Source organism: Neovison vison, chromosome 1, assembly GCF_020171115.1.
Source record: "Neovison vison isolate M4711 chromosome 1, ASM_NN_V1, whole genome shotgun sequence".
NCBI lineage: Eukaryota > Metazoa > Chordata > Mammalia > Carnivora > Mustelidae > Neogale > Neogale vison.
Genome location: NC_058091.1, coordinates 213,961,198 through 213,988,424, shown reverse-complemented (window position 1 = coordinate 213,988,424; position 27,227 = coordinate 213,961,198). Strand labels below are relative to the sequence as shown.

The 27,227-nt window shown below is 43.1% G+C and overlaps 1 long non-coding RNA gene across 1 annotated transcript in view; it reads left to right on the top strand.

Moving 5' to 3' along the window:
- LOC122918375 overlaps positions 1 to 22,444 on the top strand; it is a 62,714-nt gene extending 40,270 nt beyond the window's left edge. Inside the window, exons 3-4 of the long non-coding RNA XR_006386590.1 lie at positions 20,424 to 20,547; positions 21,370 to 22,444. This is a non-coding gene — a long non-coding RNA (uncharacterized LOC122918375). The remainder of the gene's footprint in view (positions 1 to 20,423; positions 20,548 to 21,369) is intronic.
- The last annotated feature ends 4,783 nt before the right edge of the window (positions 22,445 to 27,227 follow it).

Here is a 27,227-nt window from a genome sequence, read left to right as displayed (position 1 = left end):
CAGACACTTAAATGACAGAGCCACCCAAGCATCCTGCTATACTTATTCTTAAAAATATTCTTGTACTCTTACAGAGGATAGGGTAGCTTTTTAAAGTATGTATCTTTACTTTCCTGATGGTATAGTAATTTTCTCAAAATTGGAAGCAACCGAAGTCATTTTTGAGTTGCACAGAAATGAGATGCTTGGTTTTGAAATTTCTTACAAGCATACAAACCCTCTCCATGTAGTTAAAATTCTAACAGATCTAATCAATAAAACTTAGAAACAAAAGGGTATATTTTGGTACTGAAATACCAATATTTTGGTGCTGCCCTAACAAATAGGCACTTGTTAGAGGCTAGAAGAATTTTGAGGAGCAATGTAGGGAAAGCCCATGTTGTCTTGAACAGACTGTCAGCAAAAACTGAAACTGTTGCTAGGGAGGGCTCAAAAGGAAATAACAAACATGTCATTGGAGACTGAAGAAAAGGTTTTCTTGTTAGGTGGTTATAGAAAGTGTAGTAAAATTGTCTCCTACAATGATGGGAAAAGCAGAATAGGTATGTGATAAAGTGGGTCATCTAGCAAAGATTCCCAAGCAAAGTGTTGATGGTGCCCCTTGGTCCTTCTTGCTACATGTAATAAAGTACAAGGGGAGACAGAAAAATTGAGGGAAGAACTATTAGTCAAAAAGAAACCAGGACTTGATGACTTTGAAAATTCTTAGTCTCTCCAGATGGCAAAAGGTGTTAAAATTAAGAAATGACTTTCAAGGGGCGCCTGGTGGCTCAGACTGTTAAGGATCTGCCTTCAGCTCAGGTCATGACCCCAGGGTCCTGGGATCAAGCAGGGGGGCATTGACATCAGGCTAGGGAGCCTGAGGAAGCCTACTTCTCCCTCTCCCACTTTCCCCTGCTTGTGTTCCCTCTCTCACTGTGTCTCTGTCTGTCAAATAAATAAAATCTTAGAAAGGAAGGAAGAATTTCAAGCTTGTGGCATAGAGAAAAGCCCTTGCCTAGAGAAAAAGCCAAGTAGTGATTGTACAAGCTTTTGTTAAAATCTCAGGAAGATCAGAGGATCAGAAGAGTAATTATTCACAAGGGCCTTCTCCACACAGATGTGTGCCTCATACAACTCCTCAAACAATAGGACCTTTCCACATTTGAGTTGTCCTTCAACCATCTCAGCATCCTGACTGTAGGTAAAGGATGGCCTGTCTCAGAAAGAATGGTAAATGTTGCTTTTGTGTAGAGGAAAACTGACAAGAGACCCAAAGTGCATTTAAGAAATGCATTATGTCAGCAAAAGCACTGCCAACTTAAACTGAATGGGACAGAAAGAGTACAAAATCAAAGGAGGCTGTTAGATTTCCACAGTTCTACGGGCAGGATGCAGGATGGTAGAACTACTCAGCTGCAGACATGGGCTACCTTTTATGAAAAAGGAAAAACGACTGAGAGCAGAACCAAGAGCTATTAACCAAGAGTGAATTATATACCCAGGCCCTGAAATCTAATCAAGGAGCTCTGGCAGGAGTTTGCTAGGCTGAATGTCAAAAACTACTTTGGACTGGTAACTCCTTAACTCCTTTTACCTTCCATTCCTCCCCTCCCCTTTTAAATGGAGCGTCTGTGTCTATTTTACTGTATCTGTTCCTCCATGTATGTTGGGTGTGTGGGAGCCAGATAGCTTGTCTTTTGTTTTATAGATTGAGAGTAACTATGTCTAAGAACCTCATCCATACCTCGACCTGATTTAGATAATAAAATTCTAAACTTTAAGCAGATGTTGTAATGGTATGAGGTTCTTGAGGAATTTGGGAGGGAGCAAATGTATTTTTTTTTTTTTTTAATGTGGGAGGAACACACGTCACTGGGGACCAGAGGGTGGACTGTGATGGACAGACTCTACGGTAGCCTTACATTTCCCACTTCCTGGTTTAAACCCTTGTGTGATCTTCCCTTGAGTGTTAATGGGATCTGTGACTTCCTTCTAACAAGTAGAATTTAGCAAAGATGATGGGATGTATGTGGTTATTTGTACATGATTATATAACCTAAGATTGAAATCCACCTTGCTTGCAGACCCCCTCTCGCTTGCTGGCTTTGAGAGAGCAAGCTGCCCTGTTTTGAGCTGCCAAATGGAGAGGCCACACAGCAAAGAGCCGAAGGCAGCCTCCAGCAGATAGTCAGCAAGAAAATGAGGTTCTTAATCTGACAACTTGCAAGAAGCTAAATGCTCTAATAGCTACATGAACTTGGAGGCAGACCCGATCCCAGTGAAACCTTTTAAGTCCGTAGGCAGGGAGGGATGATCACAAGCAGGCTAGCATCTCAGGAACATAGAAATACTGTTCCACCGGGACAGATTAAAATTTGTTGCTGTTCTTGTTGTCTTTGACCTTGTCCACCTGGGTATCCTACAGAAGCCGGCATCCTTCATCTGAACACATACCTAAACACATGCACAGGAGTGAGGAAAACCGAAAAAGAATCCCAAGAAGTACAGTAACTGGCTCAGTCAGGAGAGCATGTAGCTTGTGATCTCAGGGTGTAGAGATGAGTAAAAAAATAAACTTTAAAAAAGCTAAAATAGAAAGCTACTGGGATTTTGAGCGGGAATGTGATGAATATATAGATCAATTTGGGGAGAATTTCCATTTTGACAATATTGAATCTTCCAACCCATAAAAGGGTAATGTCTCTCCATATATTTGATTCTTCATTAACTTCTCTTAATCACATTTTATAATACATATAATACAAGAGCATACAAGTCTTGTACTTCTTTTATTAAATTTATGCTTACATATTCTATTTGGTTTATGCTTTATGAATAGAATTTTTTAAATTTCAGTTTTGGATTTGTCATTCCTAATACAGAAATACAATTGATTTTTGAATATTCATCTTGTATCCTGTGACCTTGCTAAACTCATTTATCAGTTCTGGTCATTTTGTGTGTGGATTCCTTGGGATTTTCTATGCACAGAATGATGGTCATCTATGAATATAAATAGCTTTACTTCTTCCCTTACCCTCGGTCTACTTTTTTTTTTTAAGGTTTTATTTATTTATTTGAGAGAGAGAGAGAGAAAGCATGAGCAGGGGTAGGGAGGGGAAGAGGGCCAGAGGAAAAGGAAGAGGGAGAAGCAGACTTCCCGCTGAGCCAGGGAGCTTCATGTGGACTTGATCTAGGACCCTGGAATCATCACCTGAGTGAGCCAATGCTTGGCTTCCCAGAGGATTCTGGAAAGGTCCTTAAGGATGGTAAAGCCACCAGATAGGAGATACATGGATTCACAGAGCATAGAGTAGAACAGAGCAGTCTATGTGTTGAGCTCATTAGTTTGGGGCATGGGCGATAAATGAACATATATTGGATTAAGCCACTGTGATTTAGGGATTAATATACAACTGGTATTTCCTAGGAAATCATGAGCTTCCTGTCTCAGGATGTGCATGAGCAGTGATTAAATGTTCGACTCTCAATGCTGTTGTAAAAGAGATTCCTGGGAGAGTGGACCAGAAGACTACAAAAATAATAGTTAACATTTATTGAGATACTGTGGATTGGGTATGTACATATATTCTCTCCTTTACATCTACAATATGTGATTTCACTTATATATGGAAATTAAGAAACAAAACCGAGAAGCATAGGGGAAGGGAGGGAAAAATAAAACAAGACGAAATCAGAGAGGGAGACAAACCACAAGAGACTCTTAATCATAGGCAACAAACTGAGAAGGGAGGTTGCTGGAGAGAAGGGAGGTAGGTGGAATGGAGTGGCTGGGTGATGGACATTAAGGAGAGCATGTGATATAATGAGCTCTGGGTGTTCTATACAACTGATGAATCACTGAACTCTACCTCTGAAACTAATAATACACTATATGTTAATTAATTCAAGTTTAAGAAAAATTTAAGAATCTACAATATGCTTTATCATACTCGTTTTATACATGAGGAGAGTAAGGCACAGGCACAGAGAGGTTAGATAACTTGTCCAAGATCACACAGCGAGCAAGGGGTAGAACCAGAGTACCTCACTTTTTTTTAAATTAGTTTTTTTTTTTAAATCTCAACTCCAGTTTAGTTAACATAAAGTGTTATATCAGTTTCAGGTGTTCACTATAGTATCAGCAGTTCTATATGTTCCTCAGTGCTCATCACAGAGTACCTTACTCGTAACTACAACTTTTCACTGTCTCTAAAGCAGAAGTTATGGTTTGAAGGCTTGAAAACTGAACTGGTTTTGTCCACCCAGGGATTTTTTGTTTTGTTCTCATTTTAAAATTTCAGCTTATGCTTTAAAATGAAAAGATTTTACATAAAAGTCATGTTTTCCAATTTCTCTTGAAATTTTGGAAGATTTGGCAAAACTGGCTTATCGATGATTATGGCAAGAAGCAGCTGGAGCTGAGTAGTCCCTAAAGTTTCTACCCAAAGCTAAGCTCTCCCCATGCGTAGAGCACAGTATTGGGCATATAACAGGGACTTGACAAATACTTAGGAAATTAATGAATAAAAGCAGAACCTGGATTCTCTTCCCATCTCCATTTCTTCAACTCTCCTCCTTTTTGTGACTGGGAACCATTGACTCTGAGACACTAAGTGGTGACACACAAGACTTATATCCCTTTTGTTCTAAGAGCCAGGACTCAGATTACAGGTACTTAACAAACGTTGTGCCTGACTTGGGCTCGTGTTGACATATTCTATCAACTGAAAACGTTTGCTTCTATACAACTAGCATTTGCTCTGAAGCACCAGCCAAAGGTGGGGGTGAATGACCAGGCAGGTGCATTAATTCTGTCTCAGATTAGGTTGTGCACAATGGACTCTTTGTCAAGTCTTGGTAGAAGGGCGAGGACGGGCAGGCGTGCCCTACTTCCAGCTTCAGAAACTCGCTCCTATCAGTGCTCAAGATAGACGGGTGCAATTTTAATCTGCCTGGCTTAGAGCAGCCACAGACTGCTGGACTTACATGTGGGTAAGCCTCAAACAGGAGAAGCTTTTCTCCCAGGGTTGTTGGCAAAGCTCCTTTGGAGGCGTGCAGGTCTGGGGCATGGCCTGGATCAGCAGGCATGACGCAAACAGTGTAAGCTCCAGAAGCTCACTGATCCCCTTAGCAGAGCCCAAGCTTGCCTGTCCCCACCCCCTTCCCTGTCCTCCCATCCCAGATTGGGGCAGTGCTGCCTTTCTCCAGAGGGCTGGTGTCTTGGCATCAAGGAGGGAAGGGTAGTGCTAAGGCTCTTCCAGGTGGAAATCTCCTGTTCATTTGCCTAGAGGAAAAGGCCTCTCCATAGGCTTTCATTTCTGAGCTCCCTATTATGTGAGCAAAGTGGATTGCTCGTAGTAGCGCTCTTCAAGCACATGACTTCGACTCCTAGGGGCATTTGCAAAGCTTGGAGACATTTTTTTTTTTTTAAGATTTTATTTATTTGACAGAAAGAGAGAAATCACAAGTAGGCAGAGAGGCAGACAGAGAGAGGGGGTGGGGGGAAGAAGCAGGCTCCCAGCGGAGCAGAGAGCCCGATGTGGGGCTCGATCCCAGAACCCTGGGATCATGACCTGAGCTGAAGGCAGAGGCTTTAACTCACTGAGCCACCCAGGCACCCCTGGAGTCATTTTTAGTGTTAACAACTGGTATGTCTGTATGGTGGCAGGGGTGGGGGAAGCTGGTGGCATTTAGTGGGTAGAGTCCAGGGGTGCTGCTAAACATCCTGTGATACATACAGGATGGCCCCCACAACAAAGAAGTTCCCATCCCAAAGTAGAAATAGTGCCAATGTTGAAAAACCCTGACTTATTAAAGGATGGCTTGCATTACATTTTTAAACTTCAAAATTACAAAAAGTTATTTATTATTTGATAACCAGAAAAATCAAATAAGGGTTATTTTATTTTTTAGAGATTTTATTTATTTATTTGACAGAGAGAAAGAGCAAAGGAGGGGAAGCGAGCAGTAGGCAGAGGGAGAGGGTGAAGCAGGATCCCCTAGGAGTGGGGCCTCTGACACAGGGCCCAATCCCAGGATTCTGGGATCATGACGTGAGCTGGAGGGAGACACTTAATGGACTGAGCCACTCAGGAGCCCCCAATAAGGGTTATTTTTAATCTAGAAAAATATTTTGGGCTTTTCATATATCACCTTCTTTCATTATTTTTAATAACAATGTTGGTGTATAGTAGGTACTCAATATCTAATTGTGCAATGAATGAACGAATGAATCAGTGAATGGCATACCATAGTGGTATTCCTTACTGAATTTTTATCAAGTGGTTACTTCCTACTTTAAAGCAGTATCCATCTCTTTGGAGGGGAGAGAGACAGGTATTGGACAGTCTGTGTATTCATTCATTCACTTATTTTTCTGCTTCTGGTGTTAGCACATGGGCCTCTGACTCCAGCTACACTTTGTTTAAGAAAATATTGTCATATTTGTTAATAAGCTTGGGCTTCCCTCTTTTCTCAACCCTTGTGCTGTTATTTGGGTGGATTTTTCTTGATACATTTCCAATCCTTCTATATGAGACCCATATTTGATATTGATATGGATTGTTGCCATAAAGCAGTTTTTTTACTGAGAAATATTTTGCAATTGAAAAATTAAATTGTGACATATATCCCCTGCACCAAAAGATCCTCAAGTTAAGAATTACATAGTGTTTAAAACAGGAGGCCACGTGGAATTTTGACTGATTTCTGATATTCCTCAGCACCCACCAAAATTGGTGATGGCCCCCATAGCCTTTGTTTTTCTCATGCGGCCAATGGTTTCTTTATGGCATTATCACCACCTGAAATTTTATCAGATATTGTTTACTTGTTTTAATATCTGTTTCTTCTTGCAGATGTGAATTCTCTAAGGGCAAGGACCCTGTTCTTGCTTATTCACTGCTCTGTCCTCAGTGCCTAGAAAGGTGGCTAGCATATGGATGACGTTTGAGAAGCAGATGTTGAATGAATGAATGGCAGAGCAGAGAGGCCCAGAGACTCAAAGAGCCACTTAAGGTCATACAGAACCCTTTCGGGAGAACCAGTCATGTAACAAGGTCTAGGCTCTCTAATTCCTGACCCTGCCCCCTCCCCCAATACACAGATACGTGCTCTTCTAGCATCGCAGAATGGCCCAAAGAGACTCCAGAGCAAGAGGGTGCAGTTGGCATGTCCTAGATGGCAAGGGCCGTTGGGGGTTTGTTTTGTGCTATGATGTAGAATGACCAACCTGGTTTATCTGGGACCAAGGAGTTTCCTGGATGCAGGACTTTCAGTCCATAAAGGGGTAAGTCCTAATGAAACTGGAATGAATTGGTCACCCTTTGGGACAACAACATTCAGTGAAAAACTCTGGTGCCCTATAGTGGGTACTTCCTGTGGGAAATGTTGTCAGGTGTCAGGGAATCATGGATCCTTAGTGATGGAAGGGGGAAAGACTTCTATTTCTGCAAAAAGCTGTAAGAAATGGGACTATGGCAAACCAAGAAATAGTTGTCCTTTGTAAAAGGAGGTGGCCATGCACAACTCGAAAAGAATGTTGACCTGTTGGAGTAAGAGCCTGATTGGCCATATGGGTCAGTTTTTCAAGAGAAGCCTGAAATGTGTGTGTGTGTGTGTGTGTGTGTGTGTGTGTGAAAGAGAGAGAGGAAGAGAGTGAGAGGTCTGCTGATTTTTAAAATTATGTTTATTAACATGTAATGTATTATTTGCCCCAGGGGTACAGGTCTGTGAATCATCAGGCTTACACAATTCACAGAACTCACCATAGCACATACCCTCCCCAATGTTCATAACCCCACCACCTTATCCCTCCCCGCCACCCCCCAGCAACCCTCAGTTTGTTTTATGAGATTAAGTGTCTCCCTCCCAATCCCATCTTGTTTCATTTTTTCCTTCCCTACCCCCACAATCCTCTCCCTGCCTCTCAAATTCCTCATATCAGAGAGATCATATGATAATTGTCTTTCTCTGATTGACTCATTTCGCTCAGCATAATACCCTCTAGTTCTATTCACGTCATTGCGAATGGCAAGATTTCATTTCTTTTGATGGCTGCATAGTATTCCATTGTATATATATACTACATCTTCGTTATCCATTCATCTTTTGATGGACATCTGGGCTCTTTCCAGAGTTTGGCTATTGTGGGCATTGCTGCTATAAACATTGGGGTGCACATGCCCCTTCAGTTCACTACATTTGTATCTTTAGGGTAAATACCCAGTAGTGTGATTGCTGGGTCATAAGGTAGCTCTATTTTCAACCTTTTGAGGAATCTCCATGCTGTTTTCCAGAGTGGCTGCACCAGCTTGCATTCCCACCAACAATGTAGGAGGGTTCCCCTTTCTCAGCATCTTCACCAACATCTGTCGTTTCCTGACTTGTTAATTTTTGCCATTCTGACTGGTGTGAGGTGGTATCTCATTGTGGCTTTCATTTGTATTTCCCTGATGCTGAGTGATGTGGAGCATTTCTTCATGTGTCTGTTGGCCATCTGGACATCTTCTTTGCAGAAATGTCTGTTCATGTCTTCTGCCCGTTTCTTGATTGGATTATTTGTTCTTTGGGTGTTGAGTTTGATAAGTTCTTTATAGATTTTGGACACTAGCCCTTTCTCTCATAGGTCATTTGCAAATATCTTCTCCCATTCTGTCAGTTGTCTTTTGGTTTTGTTGACTGTTTCCTTTGCTGTGCAAAAGTTTTTGATCTTGGTGAAGTCCCAGTAGTTCATTTTTGCCCTTGCTTCACTCGCCTTTGGTGATGTTTCTAGGAGGAAGTTCCTGTGGTTGAGGTCGAAGAGGTTGCTATCTGCGTTTTCCTCAAGGATTTTGATGGATTCCTGTCTCACATTGAGGTCTTTTCATCCATTTTGAGTCTATTTTTGTGTGTGGTGCAAGGAAATAGACCTACTGATTTTTTTATGTTAGCAGCTACTTTTTAATAATATAAATATTGTGCAACATAACAAAATGTAACTGTAGGCCAGGTTCTTCTCATGAGCCATTGATTGGCACCTGCTGATACAGTCTGACGTTTCATTTTACACAGAAGGAAACTGAGGCATAGTGAATACACATCTAGGAATGAAGAATCCAGGCCTGTTAACAAAGAAGCTTCAATAACAAACCAATTTCTAGAAACACTAGTTATTTTGGTGTGGAGGTGGGTTGGGTGGGGGGGCTTGTAAAGGAAAAAACTAATTGAGCCCCTACTCTGTTTCAGATAATTTCTTAATGATTTCAAAATATAAAATCACACTACATTTCTACAGCAGCCCTTTGAGGAGGTTACTTAATCTCTGTGCCTGTTTCCTTATGTGTAAAATAAAAATAACAGTAGGTAATTCAGGGCAAAAATGAAAGGAGTTAGTTCATATGAAGTGCTTAGAACCAGATAGGAAGGACATGTCGGCTCTCGTGGTTGAGTTCAGCTTTGTCATCGTCCGTATTTTACATGTGAAGAAACTGATTGTTCAGAGGTGACCTAACTTGCCTGTGACTGTACAGCAATAAGTCAGAACCAAGAATTGAACCCTGATTGTCTGACTGTAATTACAGGCTTCTTTTCCTCAATAGCTAGGCTGGTGTTGTAAATTCAAGATAAGAAAAACAAAAACAAAACAGTTCGTTTTTCTCCTTTGGTAATCATTGTACAGATGATCAAGGTCAGAAGTTAGTTTCTGTGGTATTTCTCTACACTGTCAGCTAAGTGTCCTCTCCAATGACGGAAGAGAAAATGTTACACAGATCATAAAAATGGTAGATAATAAAAATAATTTCTCCTTAGGCATTCATTATGCAATTTGGGGGGGCAGCTAATTTATCTTCCTAATTATGTTTCGCTTAAGCTGATTTTAAAATTAGTTTGTTTACCCTGAGCACACACTGATTAACAGCAGGGAGAGGTGGCCTAGAAGCCTCTTGGGTGGTGGAGGGATGGTATCTTGAGATTTGGGGGGAATTTCCATGGGTAATTTTCATGTAGCTATGGGAAGGTAGAAGGTTGATATGTGGGTGATGCTCTGAGTATAAATAATTATGGTAATTTGTTGATAGGTATATTTAAATATAAGGCTATGGATTGCAGACCCAGAGAGTTCAAGGGACCCACAAGCTCCTTCTTGTTTATTATTTAGTGCTGAGAGTTCAGTCAAGGTAGGTAAATCAAGCAAGGAGATGGAGAAGGAGGGCTAGCCGGAGGTGACTCCAGGAGTTTCCTTTTAACAAATACCCAACAAAGAGTAAATATCCGTTATGTACCCCGCATTATGCCCAGAGCTAAGGACACCAAGATGAATAAGGCCATTGTCTTTCTTCTTGGAATTACACAATCTATTAAGGAAAACAGACTTGTAAACACAGAAATCACAACTTAGTAGATGAGGGCTATAAAAAAGATGGGGTCAGATCTAAGGGAGCAGAGGGGAGACCATGACAAAGTGCCTAAGGGAGTTAGGAAGGGGAGCAGCTCCGTCCCTCACTCTTCCTTGTCTTTGCTCTGTTTTGGGGTTGGGAGTGGGGCACTTTTGCACACCAATGTCAGCTGGCTTCTGGCTGGTTCACCCAATGAGAGGCAATGGGGACAGATTAGAGGATGGGAGAGAGGGAGTCGTAACTCCATCTCCTACTGGACAGGTTCACTGGTGTCCAGCTTCAGCAGGGTGATCACAGGCCTGGGATCTGGTGACCTCTGTTTGCACCTCCAGCCTGGGAGTGGTAGCAGCTTCTTGCTGCAGCTAATCTCTGCTGTGCCTCACTGTCCCCTGGTTGGTGGCTCAGTTTTTCCATCACCTGTAGTAAATCCACTCTATTTGAATTTAGAAAGTGGTTTTTATATTTCGGGCTGGGCTCTGATGGGTATGGTCGGCTTCCCAGGGGCTGTTATTGGAGCTGCTTCTGAAAGAGAGAGAAAGAATTGTCTTGATAGAGAGTCCAGGAAGACCATCCTAAATACCCTTGGAAGTTTGAGAAGCTTGAGTGTGGGGATCCAAGAGGGACAGACCACTGGCAGTGGGGAGCCAGCAACAACGTTCAGAAAAGGAATCAAGTGTTCAGGTATTTTAGAGAACTCACCTGACTCATTCTGCTCAGTAGATTGGTAAGGAAAAGAGCAGGGTTAGCATGAAGCCTGGTTAATTCTGACAGTGATTCTGGTCAGAAGCCACAGAGGCTTGAACTATAACAGCTTGATGGATAGACATGGAGAGATGATACAACCTGGATATTACGTTCTTCATTAGGCTCAAAAAGGAAATTTCTTGGGACACCTGGGTGGTTCAGCCAATTAAGCGTCTGCCTTCAACTCAGGTCATGATCCTAGGGTCCTGGGGTCGAGTCCCGTATTGGGCTCCTTGCTCTGTGGGGAGCCTGCTTCTTCCTCTGCCTACAGCTTCACCTGCTTGTGTGTTCTCTCTCTCTTTCTTTCTCTGACAAATAAATAAAAAAAATCTTAAAAAAAAATAAGAAAGTGTTTTTTAAGAAAGGGAATGTCTTCTTTTCCTGCATTACTATAAGTACCCAATATATATTTGTTGAATGAATTAATAGTATTCTTATAATTTATTTGTGTTGTAAAACCTCAGTTGTGCCCTCCCTTCCTTATATTTCTCCCACCTCATCCTGAACCCTCAGTGCCATGTTAATGTTTGACCTGGTCCACGCAGCCTGTTGGACACGGTCTGTAGGTTTTTCCTTCCCCCTTTCAGGGGTTCATTCCACTCTGAAGTAGCCCTCTCTTTCCTTAAATTTCCTCCCCACTAGAACCATTCAATCAGCGGATATTTACGAAGCATGCACATACTAATAGCTGACATTTACCAAGCACTTACAACACCATTAGGAACTGGGCTAATCACTTGCCATACATTTGTCTCAATCCTCGTAAGGGCACAGTGAAGTTGGTGCCACTTTGGTCCTCATCTTATAGGTAAGGGAGACATGCTGAGGCCAAGTAACTTGTGAAGGTCACACAGCTAGTGACAGGCAGTCCTGGAATTTATACTCAGGTGTTTGGCTCTGGAACCCAGGTTCCAAGGCACTAGGTCATGCTGCCTGGCACTGTAGGCTCTGTGCTGTTGGGGAGCCAGACACATGTCAGACAGATCTGTGGGGAGGAAAGATGTGAATACAGAAAGAGTAAACCTTGATGCTAAAAATATGTAGTAGTTCAAGGCAACACAAGGAAAGCTGCCACAAACCAGGATGTGATGATTGCCAATATGACCGTAGGGGTAATGAGAGAGAATGATCCTCCCGGAGTGGGGTAATCAAGAGACGCTTCAGGAAGGAGGTTGAATTTGTCTTGTGGTTTTCCTGCTATTTAAGGAGACATACTGAATTCCTTTGAAACAATGCAAGAACAACTTGAAGGTCACTGGTGGGCTGATGCAAATCACACTGTGAAATTAAAGAAGGGAGAGGTTAGTATCGACTAGAAAATGCCTCTGGTTAATCTTCTAGCTCTGAGCACCTGAGGATAGAGCCTAGTACGGATGACCTATGTACCGCATACATTTCACTAATTCCTCTGCGTGATAACCTAAGGATCTTTGCACCAGTAGTGATTTGAAGAAGCAAAATAAGCATGTGCACCCTTAGTTCCTACATGTAGACATCCTGCTAAAGCAGAAAAACTTTGGCTGGATGTGGACAATTTTTCTTCCAGTAGTATTGTACCAATTTACACCCCATTAAGGATCGGACCTGCCCCTAACAAAACTTTAGTATATTTTTTTAAAAAATCAATTTGATAAATAATAAATTGTATTGTTGTTTTTCTTTCTTTTTAAAAAAAGATTTTATTTATTTATTTGGACAGAGTGAGAACAAACAGGGGGAACAGCAGAGGGAGAGGGAGAAGCAGACTCCCCAATGATCAGGGAACCCGATCAGGACTCCATCCCAGGACCCTGCGATCATGACCTGAGGTAAAGGCAGATGCTTAACTGACTGAGCCACCCAGGCGTCCCATTGTTGCTTTTTGAATTTATGTTTGCTTATTTTCCAAAGAGTTGGTGTCTTTTTCATATTTACTATCCATTTTTTATTTCTTCTTTTATGAATTACTCCTTTATTTTATTCTTTTAAAGATTTTATTTATCTGTCAGACTGAGAGAAAGAGCGAGAGAGAGCGTGCAGGCAGAGGGAGTCATAGGCAGAGGGAGAAGCAGTCTCCCTGCTGATCAAGGAGCCCAATGTGGGGCTCCCTCCCAGGACCCTGGGATTGTGACCTGAGCTGAAGGCAGACGCTTAACCCACTGAACCATCCAGGCATCCCTGCATTACTCCTTTAGGTCCTTTTGTAAGTTTCTATTGGAATGTTCATTTTTTTCTTATTGATTTTTTTAAATGTTTGGTTTTTTTAAAAAAGGTTTTATTTATTTATTTGATAGAGAGATCACAAGTAGGCAGAGAGAGAAGAAGGGAAGCAGGCTCCCTACTGAGCAGAGAGCCCGAAGCTGGGCTCGATCCCAGCTGGGTTCATGACCTGAGCTGAAGGCAGAGGCTTTAACCCACTGAGCCACCCAGGCACCCTTCTTATTGATTTTTAAGAGTTCTTTGTGTTTGAGGGCCTCACAAGTTTATCTGTCTTAGATGTTGCAAATATTCTCAGTTTGTCATTTTCTTCAATATTTACTATGGATTCTTTTTTTTTTTCTGTAATTGTGATATAATTCATCTACAACAAAATGCATCTACTTTAAGTGTGTAATATAATGAGTTTTGGTAAATGTATATACCCATGTATCCATGACTCCAATCAAATTATAGAACATTTCTGTCTCCCCAAAAAGTTCCCTTATGCCCTTTTACATAGATCTAATTTCCATCATTTTAGATTAATTTTTCCTATTCTAGAACTTCATATAAATGGAACCATCCAATGTATACTTTTCCCATAAAACACATTTCTGAAATTCATCCATGCTGTTGTGTTCTCAAAATAAATGATCAAGTAAATGAAAAGACAACCCATAGATATGAGAAAATATTTTTAATACATATTTCTGACAAAGAACTGGTATTGTGGTTGCTTTTGATATTCAAAAATTTAAAATTTTTAAGACGTCAGATATATCTGTCTTCTTTATGCCAATGCCTTTGGTGTTATTCTTAGAAAGACACTACTGTGCCCAACATTAGATAACTATCCTTTTATAATTTTTTGGCATTTTTTTAATATTAAAATTTTAATCTAAAATTCAAATAAAATTAGAATTTATTCTATCTGAAATACTTTTCAAAAATATTAGCATATTGTGGGGCATCTGGGTGCTCAGTCGGTTAAACATCTGACTTTTGATTTTGGCTCAGATCATGACTTCAGGGTCGAGAGATCAAGCCCCATGCCACGCAACATTGGTCGGCTTAAGATTCTTTCTCTCCCTCTCTCTCTGCTCTTCCCTGTGTGCTTGCTCTCTCTCTCTCTCTCTTTCTCTCTAAAAAAAAAAAAACAAAACCCTAAAAAACCAATAAATTATCTCAATACCATTTATTGATATTCTATCCTTCCCCCCCCCATTTAAAAATTTAAAATGCCACACTTATTAAATATTAAAATATTTATAGACACGTGAGTCAGTTCTGGTCTTTGTATTCTATTTTCCAGCCATGGGAACAGCTGAATACTTTTGTTAGTGGTAACGTTTTTTCTGTTTTGTGCCCTGTGAATACTGACTTCTCTTCTCCTCTCTCTTTCCCCTCCCCCTTTCTTTTTCTCTTTCTGTCTCTTTTCCTCAATGATATGTTAAAATATGATTATGTTCTCCAAGACAGACACCTTTCTCCATCAAATCATCTTGATGTTTGGGTTTAGTGATAATATTCTTTCCCCCCCTCTTTCTTCCCAGTTTTACTGAGGAACAATTGACAAATATAATTACATATATTTAAAATGTACAACGTGATGGTTTGATATACATATGTAGTGATCAAGATCGAGATAATTAGTACATCTATCACCTATGAAAATATTCTTGATTTTAATATTGAAGTCATGTTTACTTGGTGAGGGTGATGCAAAATAGGAGCACGGAAGTTCTTGGGAAGCTAGCTCATTACTACCCAATAATTCAGTGGCTTTGCTTTTACCAGTGAAAGAAAATCAGCCACTTTTTCAAGTCACAGAGGTAAATTGCCTCTCCCATGGTACAAGGCTACAGGTGGCCCCTCAAAGAATTATTAACCATTCACAGAAGTTCTTATTTACACAAAGAGTTGAATCCCAATTTTGCCTTAACCAGACCTAAAGACTAAATCCACTTGACTTCAAAGTAAGAAGACAGGTGAAGTTGGGGCGCCTGGGTGGCTCAGTGGGTTAAAGCCTCTGCCTTCGGCTCGGGTCATGATCTCAGGGTCCTGGGATCAAGCCAGAGCATTGGGCTCTCTGCTTGGCAGGGAGCCTGCTTCCCCCTCTCTCTGCCTGCCTCTCTCCCTACTTGTGATCCCTCTCCCTCTGTCAAATAAATAAATAAAATCTTTAAAATTTAAAAAAAAAAAAGAAGAAGAAGAAGAAGAAGACAGGTGAAGGGGCGCCTGGGTGGCACAGTCGGTTCAGTGTCTGCTTTCAGCTCAGGTCATGATCCCAGGGTGCTGGAATCAAGTCCCGCATCAGGCTCCCTGTTCAGCTGGAAGCCTGCTTCTCCCTCTTCCTGCTCTGCTTGCTGCTCCCCCTGCTTGTGCTCTCTCTGAGAAATAAACAAATTAAATCTTAAAAAAAAAAAAAAGGGTGAAAAGGGAGCGTTACTCTTATTCATGGGAAAGTTACATTAAAATGATTTGTGTCTTACTTTTCAAAGTAGCCATTTGTCATTGATTTTAGCCAAGAGGCAGACATATAAATAAACACCAAAAGAAAGACCAAACAGAGTATCTTCTGAACTCAATTTTGTGGTAGGATTGAGGATCAGGAGTGAAATTTTGTGGATCCTAAGGGAGTACAGCAACTTAGGAGAGGAAGTTGGAGCAATGGCTGGCATAGCACTCTGTCCCCTTGGTGTTTTGGGGGAGGTTTTGGTTTGGTCTGTTTAAGGATGGAATTCTGGTATAAGACGTTCATAAGGCTCATTTGAAGTAACAGTCAAGAACACCTTGCAGAAGCTGACCTGCTTTATCAATTTAAGGTGTTAATGTGCTTTTGAAAGTATAAAGAAGACTGGAAAAAGTTGATTCTCTGCTAAAAACTGTATTTTGATAGTGGTAATTTTTTTTTTTTAAGTCTTCATTTCTCCTTGAATCACCACCATTAACATTTTGGTACAAAGTTTTCCAGTCACAGTTTGTAAAACAAACCCTCTCACTTACAAGGATATAATAAGGAGTTCTTTCCCCCGGTTCTTTGGGTCTGGCCCAAGGACTGGGTAAGCAGCTGTTTTGCAAAAACTGGCCTCTCTGCTTTCCCCCCTTTGCAGTCTCTGCCCAATTGGCCAGCAAATTAATAAGGCTTAATGTCATCCCGTCTTTTATCCAGGAAGTAATAAACCATAGTCTCATAAAAAATTGTTTTGTTGTCGACAGTACGTGGATTCACACCTTATGAACACCATGGTCTGTTTTAGACGTGTGGCGTTTTCACCACTTCCTCCTTCCCCCACTGATTGTGTGGCCTTGCGATGCCACGGCCTTGTGGTCTTCTTCTTTGTACTCTGGTGTCATCTGTTAAGGACACTGAAGGTCAACCCCTAATCTTACTTTCTAGTAAATAAATGGTTTGCATGGCCAAGATGAATCTCTAAATAGCTCAATGCCATGGAATCAAGTGGAAAGCAGACATGAGAGTCCTTGGAGGAGGAAGAAAGAATAGCACATGGGCTGACGTGGTTGACTTCAGGTTAAAATAATTGCATGTCATGTTTTCGATCTTTGTAAGGTAGGGCATTTACAAATCTACTTGGCCCCATGGGACCTAGTCCCAGCCATTTCACAAACCAGCTAGGTGGGCAATGCTAAGTTAGGTGTCTTGGGCCTCTTTTGTTCATAACGAGAATAGGGATGTGTGTGTTGCTCCCACCTCAGCGTTATTCTAAAAAGTTATACCTAATAGTCAGTGTGATGGGGCTCTCTAGAGTGCAAAACACTATGTATTCTTTTAAGGATGATACTTTTTGACCCCATTCACTTTGCAGGAAAAAAATAAAAGCTGAGTGTCTTGAAAATCAGAGGTCAAAGCTAGTAAAAACTCCGGTTCTAATCTGCATCGGCCCCCTGCCAAAAAATGTCTACGGTTGAGAACTGAGGAGAACCACTCATCTCCCAGTTGTTGTTGTTTTGTTTCGTTTTGTTTTAAGATTTTATTTATTTATTTGACAGAGATCACAAGTAGGCAGATAGGCAGGTAGAGAGAGAGGAGGAAGCAGGCCCTCCGCGGAGCAGAGAGCCCAATGTGGGGCTCGATCCCAGGACCACTGGGATCATGACCTGAGCTGAAGGCAGAGGCTTTAACCCACTGAGCCACCCAGTCGCCCCTCATCTCCCAGTTTTGAAGTCAACCCATGGGACCAAACGATAGGAGATTTTATGCCCAGTAACCTTTTTTTTTTTTTTTTTAAAGATTTTATTTGTTCATTTACCAGAGAGAGAGGGAGAGAGAAAGACAGCACATAAGAGGGGGAGTACCAGGTGGAGGGAGAAGCAAGCTCCCTGCTGATCAGGAAGCGCTATGTGGGGCTCAATCCCAGGACTCTGGAATCATGACCTGAGCCAAAGGGAGATACTTAACCAGGCATCCAGATGCCTGAGCCACCCAGGCATCCCAGCATAGTAACCTTATATCCCAAATATTCCATTTATTGCTGCTTCTCCCCTCTCAGACTTCAGAAACCCCAAGTTCCAGGCTGCCAACTCTCAAATTCCCTAGAATTATGTTGGAGTTAACAGAATGCAGCCCCAAGCAGATTGTGTTGACTATGAAAGAGACAGAGCGGGAGTGCCTGCGGTGGTAGCACACATGTCTCTGTGGTGGCAGTGGGGACATAGCAAGAGTGACTCGAGAGTGTCAGAAGCTCTCTTAGGGAAATGGCTTTGGGAAGGCACAGGCATAGGTTTGGGGACGTTCTGCAGATGTCTCCCCATATCCGTGAAGTTGGATGTTAGCTCTCCTGGATGACAAGAGGCCTGGCCCTTGAGCCCAGCAGGGGGCAAAATAGTGGTATGCTGATGAGTGCTTACCAACTGGTTTGGCAGAGAAAGAGGCAGTAAAAGAAGCCTTGATCTGTAGTGTCTGCTGACTTCTTGCATGTCAATACTACCCACCATGGCAGAGTTCTAGCTACCGGTATGACATCATTGAACATGGAGTTGGAAGGAAATGAGCAGTAACACCCCCATGTCGTGTCCCCACACAGAGATCCAAGAGACGTAAATAACTTTAAATGCATACATAGGAGTAGGCATAATGAAATAATTAGGAAGTGATGAGGTTTAATTATTTATTACCTTTATTTTTAATATAATTTATTTAAGTATATCCTATATAATTTAATTTTTAATGATGGCAGTGTTTTTTAACAACCATCTGGTAAAATTCCTGAAATTTTGACACTCAGCTCTTATGAGTCCAGTACAAGCTGGTTTTGGACATTAGGTATGAAGAAGAAGAACAAAATGCTCAGTATGTTAGAGGAATATCCAGACTCCAAGGAGAATACAAGGCTCCTGCCTCCTGCTTTACCTCATACCCTGGCAGGAGAAGACCCTGAATGAAAATGGGCGTGAGCATTGGGCTCCTTGCTCGGCGGGGGAGCCTGCTTCTCCCTCTGCCTCTGCCTGCCACTCTGTCTGCCTGTGCTCGCTCTCTCTCCCTCTCTCTTTAAAAAAAAAAAAAAAGAAAATGGGTGTGAAATGGGCACCTGGGTGGCTCAGTGGATTAAAGCCTCTGCCTTCTGCTCAGGTCATGATCCCAGGGTCCTGGGGATCGAGCCCCGCATCGGGCTCTCTGCTCCTCGAAGGGCCTGCTTCCTCCTCTCTCTCTGCCTGCCTCCCTGCCTACCTGTGATCTCTCTCTCTGTCAAATGAATAAATTAAAAAATCTTTAAAAAAAAAAAAAGAAAGAAAGAAAATGGGTGTGAGACAAACAACTGGGCTCCTTTAACATCACAATAACAAAAAATAAAACAAAAAAACTCCAAAACCATTACCTGCTGGCACAGAATTTTCACCCACCCCATGGTTAACCTATATCTAGCTAGCAGGTAGCAGGTCTGGGAAGGAAGGCTTATAAGAAGGATAAGTTTTGAATGGAAGAAAAAAGAATGCTTGGGTAGTGTCAAAATGGACAGAGACTATCATAGAAGGTTCTAGAAGCCAGGTATGGTATTTGAACACCGGATGCTTAAGTTGGTGAGAGAAAGCAGGAAGGATAATGGGAAGAAACTAACTCCTTGCCCTTCACAGTTCTGCCCTGGGCCAGTGCTGGCACAAATCTTGAAGAACATTTCCTTACGAGATTCTTATGGCAAAGGGAAAAAAAACCTTCTGTGGTCTCAGAAACACATCTTATAAAATAGGTCTCCCAGAATTTAGGCCACAGAGCTGTCCTCAGAAGCTATAATGACAAAATGAGAAGTGCCTGAGGCCTAGGTGCTACCAAATTCTGCCCTGCTGGGGACACCTGGAGAGGAAAATGATCAAATGCCATTTCAGTCCATTATCAATCCAATCTACTTCTTGAGTGGCAGCAGAGAATCTAGTTCTAAAAATATTGTAATCTGTGGCTTGGAATAATCACACTTATCAAAAGCCAGGTTAAAGTGTGTGTGTGTGTGTGTGTGTGTGTGTTTGCACACTTGTGCATGTCTTCATGTGTGCAGGCTAGAATGAGGAAATGAATATTACCTTGTGCATATATGCAATGGGCATTTTCTTTCTCGTTTCATATTTTCTTTCTGGGCAGCAGTTGTAATGCTGGCAAGTGGGGAATTTGGGAGAAGGGAGCGGGTGCTGCTGAGTACTCATCAGGAGGACCCCGGCACTGTGTGCAGTCCCTTCCACCCCTTATCTCACCCAGTTGCATAGTCAGGAAGCGCCAGAACTATGTTTTGTTTTTGCTTTTGTTTTTGTTTTAAAGACTTTATTTATTTGACAGACAGAGATCACAAGTAGGCAGAGAGGCAGGCAGAGAGAGAGGAGGAAGCAGGCTCTCCGAGGAGCAGAGAGCCCGATGTGGGGCTCAATCCCAGAGACTTAACCCACTGAGCCACCCAGGCAACCCCAGAACTATGTTTTAAATGGATCTTCTAGGAACCAGAGACCCTATACCGTGCCACTGTTGGTCCCATCCTTCACAGATCAGAGCAGGAATATCCGGAGTTGGGTCATACTCATACAGCACCCTGCCCAGCTCCAGAATGTCCTCCCTCTCCACAGAGCAGAGTCCACAAATGCTTGTTGAAGGTAATGATTTCAGTACAATGAGTTAACATCTAAGGGTTTGCCTTACAGTATGTCAATTAGGAAGAGACTCCACACCTATCCCAAGTCCAGCAAGATAGCTCTTGAGGGGACGTAAAACCAGATAATGGCAGACACCAGTTCCTGTCTTGTGTGAACAGCTGCTGGTTTTCTTGTAAGTGGCACAGCTTGTCAGCATTCTTCAGCATGCTTTGAAGTCTGGTGACTTGTGATGATAAAGGGGTGTTAGATTGTGTACCAGGCCATGCCTTTGGGGTACAGGGATGCTTAACGCTCTGAGAAAAACCTAAGAGAGGTATAGCTAGATGTGTGAAGATGGAACTTGGCGGTGGGGGGAGTAATTTAGAGCTACAAAATTATTTACCATGGGGTTCCTTTAGAGCATGATATTCCAGAGTGTGTTCAAAATATGAATCAGTACGAGTCCATATTCTGCAGGCTGAAGCCACATCTGGGCCGCCCTGTCCCTGTGCAAAGAAGCCCTCAGCTCTCCCTTTCTCGCTTCTCCTTTCTCTTCTCCAGGTAGAGAAACGTCCCTTCAGCTAATCTCAGGAAGTGTGGAGAAGGGACAAGCTGACTGCCCCCAAGAAGGAAAGTTTGAGTGCAAGAATATGGACTGTGGAAGCAGAGGGGTTGAGAGGAAGGATTTGTGACATCTGCTAAGAATGTCACTGCATACCCAGGGGACACACAGTGCAGGGAGTGAGGCCCACCCTTGGGATTGTTTGCCCAGGGCTCCTGGGGGATTTTGAGGGAGAAAGCAACCCAGTCCCCACAACGTCAGAGCCCCCACCTGTTTACACTGACTGGTTTCCACCACCCAAGGGGGTAAATTGAGCTGCATATTTGACGATGAGGAAGTGAAGTGGAATGTGAGAATCCTCATTACTGACGTCAAGCTTGCCTTTCATTTTATTTATACCCATGACATTGTGACACGGGATCTAATTTTCCATTGTATTTTTTCCCCTGTTAGGACCCGAGTGATGACAAATGGTTCTGTGACTGACTGAGCCTGGAAAACAACATTTCAAATTCGAAGCCTGGGATCCTGCAGAATTCGGGTGTCTATTTGTATCTTACCACCCACCTGCCCCTCCCTTGAACCTCTGTACCGACCATCAAATTGGGCAAAAGGCATCACACTCCTACTGGGCAGAGCTGCCGGAGAAGTCAGAGCGCAGGGTGCCCAGTGGCCCACTCCCCTCTGGTGACAGGCTGTTCCTTCCTGGCATGGGTGATTGGCGGGAGGCCAGGGAGCTGTGGGGCCATGAGGCAGGCTTGGCTCCGAGCCTGGCTGCTGTCTGGGCATGAAACTGGGCTCTGGCCCCAGGAGCATGGTCCTAACTGTCTGACCCAGAACTGCCTGTGCAGCAACCATCCCACTTCTCGGGTCCTGGTGGGTCCCAGTCCTCACGCAGGGCAGGTTTAGGAGCAGAGATGGATCTGGAAGGAATGGTAGAAGCCAGTACAGAATGCTATGGCAAAAGCCAGTAATGTCTCCACGCAGAGAGCAGCCTCTGGGGGTGTGCCTAGGCCAGAGGAGAGAATGGGTGTGTGTCCAGCGAGGGGACAGAACAAGCTTTACTCTGCTTCCTTGCTCTGGGACAGACTAGGGGCCTCAGCCCTTCCAGAGGGCCTCACTCCATGACCTGCCAGGGCCTCAAATCCAGACACAGTGTCTCTAACAGGGGGCCCTCTGCCTGTCCTGAAATGAAAGCTCCACCCAGGGGACCAGCAAACCTGTCGCTTTCAGGAGGGCCTCCTGCCACCAGCTTTTAAACCCTGTTTATCAGCCTCTGACCCCAGAGTAATCTCAACTTCCTTGTACTCAGTTCAGAAGATGTTTGCTATTCAGGATTCTGATGCCAAGGTGTGATAAGAGCAGCCTCAGGCCTTCTGAGTTCCTAAACCAACAGAGTCCAAGGATTTGAAAACTGAGAAGCGTGAGGACAGCCACGCCCTGAGAGGTGACCCGGCACCAGCTCCCGTCTCCTGAAATCTCCCAAGATATTTAGAAATAGGTGTTAGTGGGACTGTACTACCTTCAACTTTGGATGTCTTATTTGTTTTGTTTTTGCAACAAGAGTTTCCCATAGCACCAACAAAATCAGATCTGTGTTTTATTGACTCCACTGCAGTTCCTATGCATGGAATTCGTTTTGCTTTCTAACTCTTGTCAGTTTTCTCAGTCAGTTTGGGTAAAGCTGGCACAGAGTAAGCTATAGAGATACAATGTGGGAAAACAGAGAACACCTTCCAAGCTGCTCTCACCCCTAACTGGCCTATGGATGTGACAGCTGCGTGGGGAGGAGGGGGCTATCTTCATGTGCCCCAGCTGGGGCCAGGCCTTCACGGTTCCGTTTGCAACAGCCCACCTTAGACCAATGCTGAAAGCCTGTGTCTGCTTTCTCAGCCCGTCTCACGTGCTTCCGCTTCCCATAGGTGATTACATCAAGTGCTGGGGGTGGAGGTGAGGTCCAAGGGCAAAGAGGGTGTGAATGAGACATGGGCCATTTTCATCAGCCAGAAAAGTACAGCAGTAACACAAGGCTGCAGGAAATACACGTTTGGTGGTACGGTCACACTAAGCGGACTCCACAGTCTCAGGGTATAACTGGACATGCTCTAGATTTTATACTGGGGTACAGGTGTCACTTAGAAGTCCCTTTCCCAAGGCTCACTGGAAGGGTTTTTGGGACAAGGGCATCAAAGGTGTTGCCAGGGTGCAAATGCTTCCTTATTAGTTGTGTAATCTTGGAAGGGTATTTAAGTTTTCTAGACCTCAGTTCCCACATCTGTAAAAAGGAGATACTGAGCCTGTCACATAGAGTTAATGTGGGGGATAAATGACATGAGGAAAACAAAGCATATCTACCACATTGAACACAGAGTAGGGACTCCCTCCTTGGACTGGAGATCAGAGAACCCCACAGAAGGCTTTTTTTAAGTCTTAGCCCAGCCAGGTGGTTCCACTTCTCTGAGTTTGCTTCATGACAGATGCAAAGGTTGAGAATCTGTATGTTGACTGAACAGATATGATCGTGCTGATTAAGATTGGCAACACAGTGTGGAGAGAAGAATTGTCTTCGTGGACAAGTGTTAGAAGAGCAGCGCTGAGAAACACAGAAGCAGGCCGTCCTGATCCTTGCCGTGCTGGCCAAGGTAGAGCTGGGCCAGGTGGGGCTGCCTCTGTTTGGATTGTCTCTGGCTTAAGCCTGCCTTGAAGGTTCAAGTGAATCTGATTTTGTCTTGGGGTTCAGGTAGGGAACATTGAAGTGTGCTGTAGGGTCCCTAGGACACTTTACCTGGGACAAGATTATAGCTGCTTTTCCTGACCCCCAGCTGCCAGCTACCCACAGTCCTCTGGGTGTTCCTGTATAAGGTGAAGACTCACCTAGGAAAAGCATTGAGTGACACTCTTGTCAGGAGGGATCTTACAGGGCTGTCCCCTTTGGCCACTGGGAGAAAAATATGTATCTTAAAATTTTTTTTCTGAGGAAATTAAAATCCAAATACCTGTCTAACTAAGCCTAGGTGGAAAGTGAATCTTGGTTCCATATTATACATGTCCATATTATCCATTGAGAATCTGAAAAATAACATAGCTGAGATTCTGCTCTCCTCCTTCACTAAGTTATTTACCCAGGTTACTGATAATTAATTAATTGTCTAAATCCCTGTCCCTCCCACCCCATTTATACATGTGGTTTCTTAGCAATGGACAGTGAAGGAAGTCTGAGACACCGGGCGTCATAAGTGGTCATTTGGATGGTGAGTAAATGAGACTTGGCTGTCTGTCATGTTATGCCTTTTATGACTGGAGGCAAAAGTTCACAGTGAACTCAAGAAATACACCATGGTCACGTACTAGGTTGGCTAGGAAAAACAGACCAGTAGGCACTGAGTACCTACTCTGTGTCAGGCATGGTGTAAGGCTTTGGGTATACATGGTCCTTGCCTTCACAGAGTCTGTTGAGGAAGGTAGATTTAAAAAAAAAAAAAAAAAAAGATTTATTGATTATTTTAGAGGCAGGGGGGTGGTTTGTGAAGGCCAAAGGGAAAGGGAGAGACTCTCAAGTGGTTGCCCTGCAGAGCACAGAGCCCAACAAGGGGCTTGATCTCAAGACCCTGAGATTATGACCTGAGCCCAAACCAAGAGTTGGTCACTTACCTGACTGAGCCACCCAGGCACCCTGAGGAGGATAGATTTAAAAACAAACAAACATGCCAATAGTTGCATAATTTGCAGTTTGTGATAAATGAATAAATACTATGGGAGAGTAACAATGGGGGTATGATACAGATTGGGGAACTGGGGTCAAGAAATTCCTCTCTGAAGAATTGACAGATAAAGCCTGGAACAGTGCTTCTCAAACTTTATGTGCCTCAGAATCACCTGGAGTTTTTTAAATAAAACAAAACAAAACACTGCAACAGATTTCTGGGTACCCCCCGCCTCACCAGAGTTTATGATTCAGTAGGTCTGAGGTGGGTCCAAACTAATAAATGCTGAGATCACTGGTTTGGAGACCACACCCTGAGAACCACTAGGCTGTAGGATTGGTAGGAACTAGCCGGGTAAAGAGAGTTGGGGTGGGGAGGGGGAACAAGTATAGCAGACCATGTGCAAACACCCCAATCTGGAAAAGACCTGGGGGGTTTCAGGTAACAGAAAGGTCAGTGTGTCTGCAAGGTAGTGAATTAGTGAACCAGTGGTGATGAGGTGATGTTAGAGGTGAACCTGACCCTTATTCCCATCCTGATACTCACTCCACTGGAGACACTCTAGTGATAGCATGTCTAAGATCAATGGTTCCACTGACCCCGAGAGATGTCTATTAGAACGTGGGGCTAATAGAATAAGGCTGACCCTGAGATACTATGAAGATTCAAAGTGGTAAGGTAGGCAAAGGGCCGAGCACAGACTAAATGCTCAGTCTGTTCTAGATGTCCTTCCTCCTGCTTTCCCTCACTTGAAACATGGCCCCGCCTATCATTTAGCTAGAAGGGGACCTGATCCTGAATGGGTGCTGAGGTGCTAACCTAGAGCTGCAAACAGAAGGAGTTAATGTGCAAGTGCTCCATGCTTTCTAAATGGGGGATAAGGTTAAATAGTTGGGTATAAATAAGAAATCTGGATACTGCTTCCAAAGAGCAGGGGTGTGTGTGTGTGTGTTTTCATTCTCTTACATCTCCTGCAATTTATTAATGTTATGGATTTTTTTTTAAAGATTTTATTTATTTATTTATTTGACAGACAGAGATCACAAGTAGGCAGAGAGGCAGGCAGAGAGGAGGAAGCAGGCTCCCCGCAGAGCAGAGAGCCCGACGCGGGGCTCGATCTCAGGACCCTGAGATCATGACCTGAGCCGAAGGCAGCGGCTTAACCCACTGAGCCACCCAGGCGCCCCTAATGTTATGGATTTTAAACTGAAGAAAGCACGGGCTAGGTTTTTGGGTGCCAAAGTTCACAGTTGACATTACGCCAACTCAATTTAGACCGCATTTACTCAGAGCTTACTCTGTGCCAGGTGCTATTCTAGGTGTTGGGAAGACAGAAGTGGGTGCACAAGGCAAGGTCCCTGCTCTTGAGCTCCTGCTCTCACTGGGAGATGGGAACATAAGCAACACAGAGCCGTGGGATGAAAGCCATGACAAAGATCTGTACAAAGGGCAAAGAAAATTGGGCAGAGCAGTTTTGCCCAGGGAAGTCAGAGATGGTCACAGACAGAAAGTGACATTGGAGCCAGGCCTAGAAAGGAAACATCTAGAGAATGAGCAGAACTGAGGGATAAATGAACAGACCTCCTTTAAGAACTTTATTGTTATTGTTTTAAGCTCTGACCTAAATCATCGTTATGAGCGTCTAGAAGATACATGGTCACATGGTGTTGAATTTGATTTAAAATATTGCATAAACTGGTATATATAGAAACACATATGGAAACAATCTGAAAATATTTCTCCTCAAATATAGTGCGATTTGCTTTTACGAATTTGCTATTTTTGGATGAAAAAGTGAAATACAGTTTGGTCTTCAGAGACGCAGAAGAAATTCTGTTGCCATCCCAAGTGAAAATAATTTTGGTTCTTAATTCATTCATGTATTTAGTCAATCAACAACTATGTAGCTAGAAAGTTCAATTTTGAAACACTGCAATAGGTCCTTTAGGGGCAACAAAGACATATAAGATACTGTCCTGCCCTCAGGGTTCTTCAGGGCTTAGGAGTGAGAAAAACACCTGAACGTAAATAATTCTAGCAAAAGTGGTGGTAGGTAATATGAGTGAGTACAAACAAACTGCTCCAAGTATCTTGAGGAAAACAAGCCATTTCCTCATTGGGATAATCATGGAAAGCTTGAACATTGATGGAGAAACTCTTTGCACTAGGCCTTAGAGGATGGAAAGGGATTGGACATACAGAAACCAGGGTTGGGGAGGGATTCCAGGCAGAGGTAGGTTTGTGAACAAAATGGGTGGAAGATCACCGAGAAATGGCACTTCGGCCTGTTCAGGGGTATGACTTGGGGAAAGAACTAGAATAGGTAGATGTCAGCCTCATGGCCAAGTTTGAACTTGATTCCCCTGGCTATGACTTCTTGGCATCTGAAAGGTCAAGCATCTGTCACTTGGCTTCTTGTACACTTGTTTTAGTTGACAACTCAGGCCTGGACTTCATCTTGGCATAATTTTGTCCAACCCCTAGGATATGCTTTAAAAAATCAGTCTGTGAATGCGGGTAGAAGTGTCATCACAGTGTGGCTCCAAATTGCCCTAAAGGCCAGGGATTCAAAGTAGATCTTGTTCTTTAGGCACTTATAATCCATGT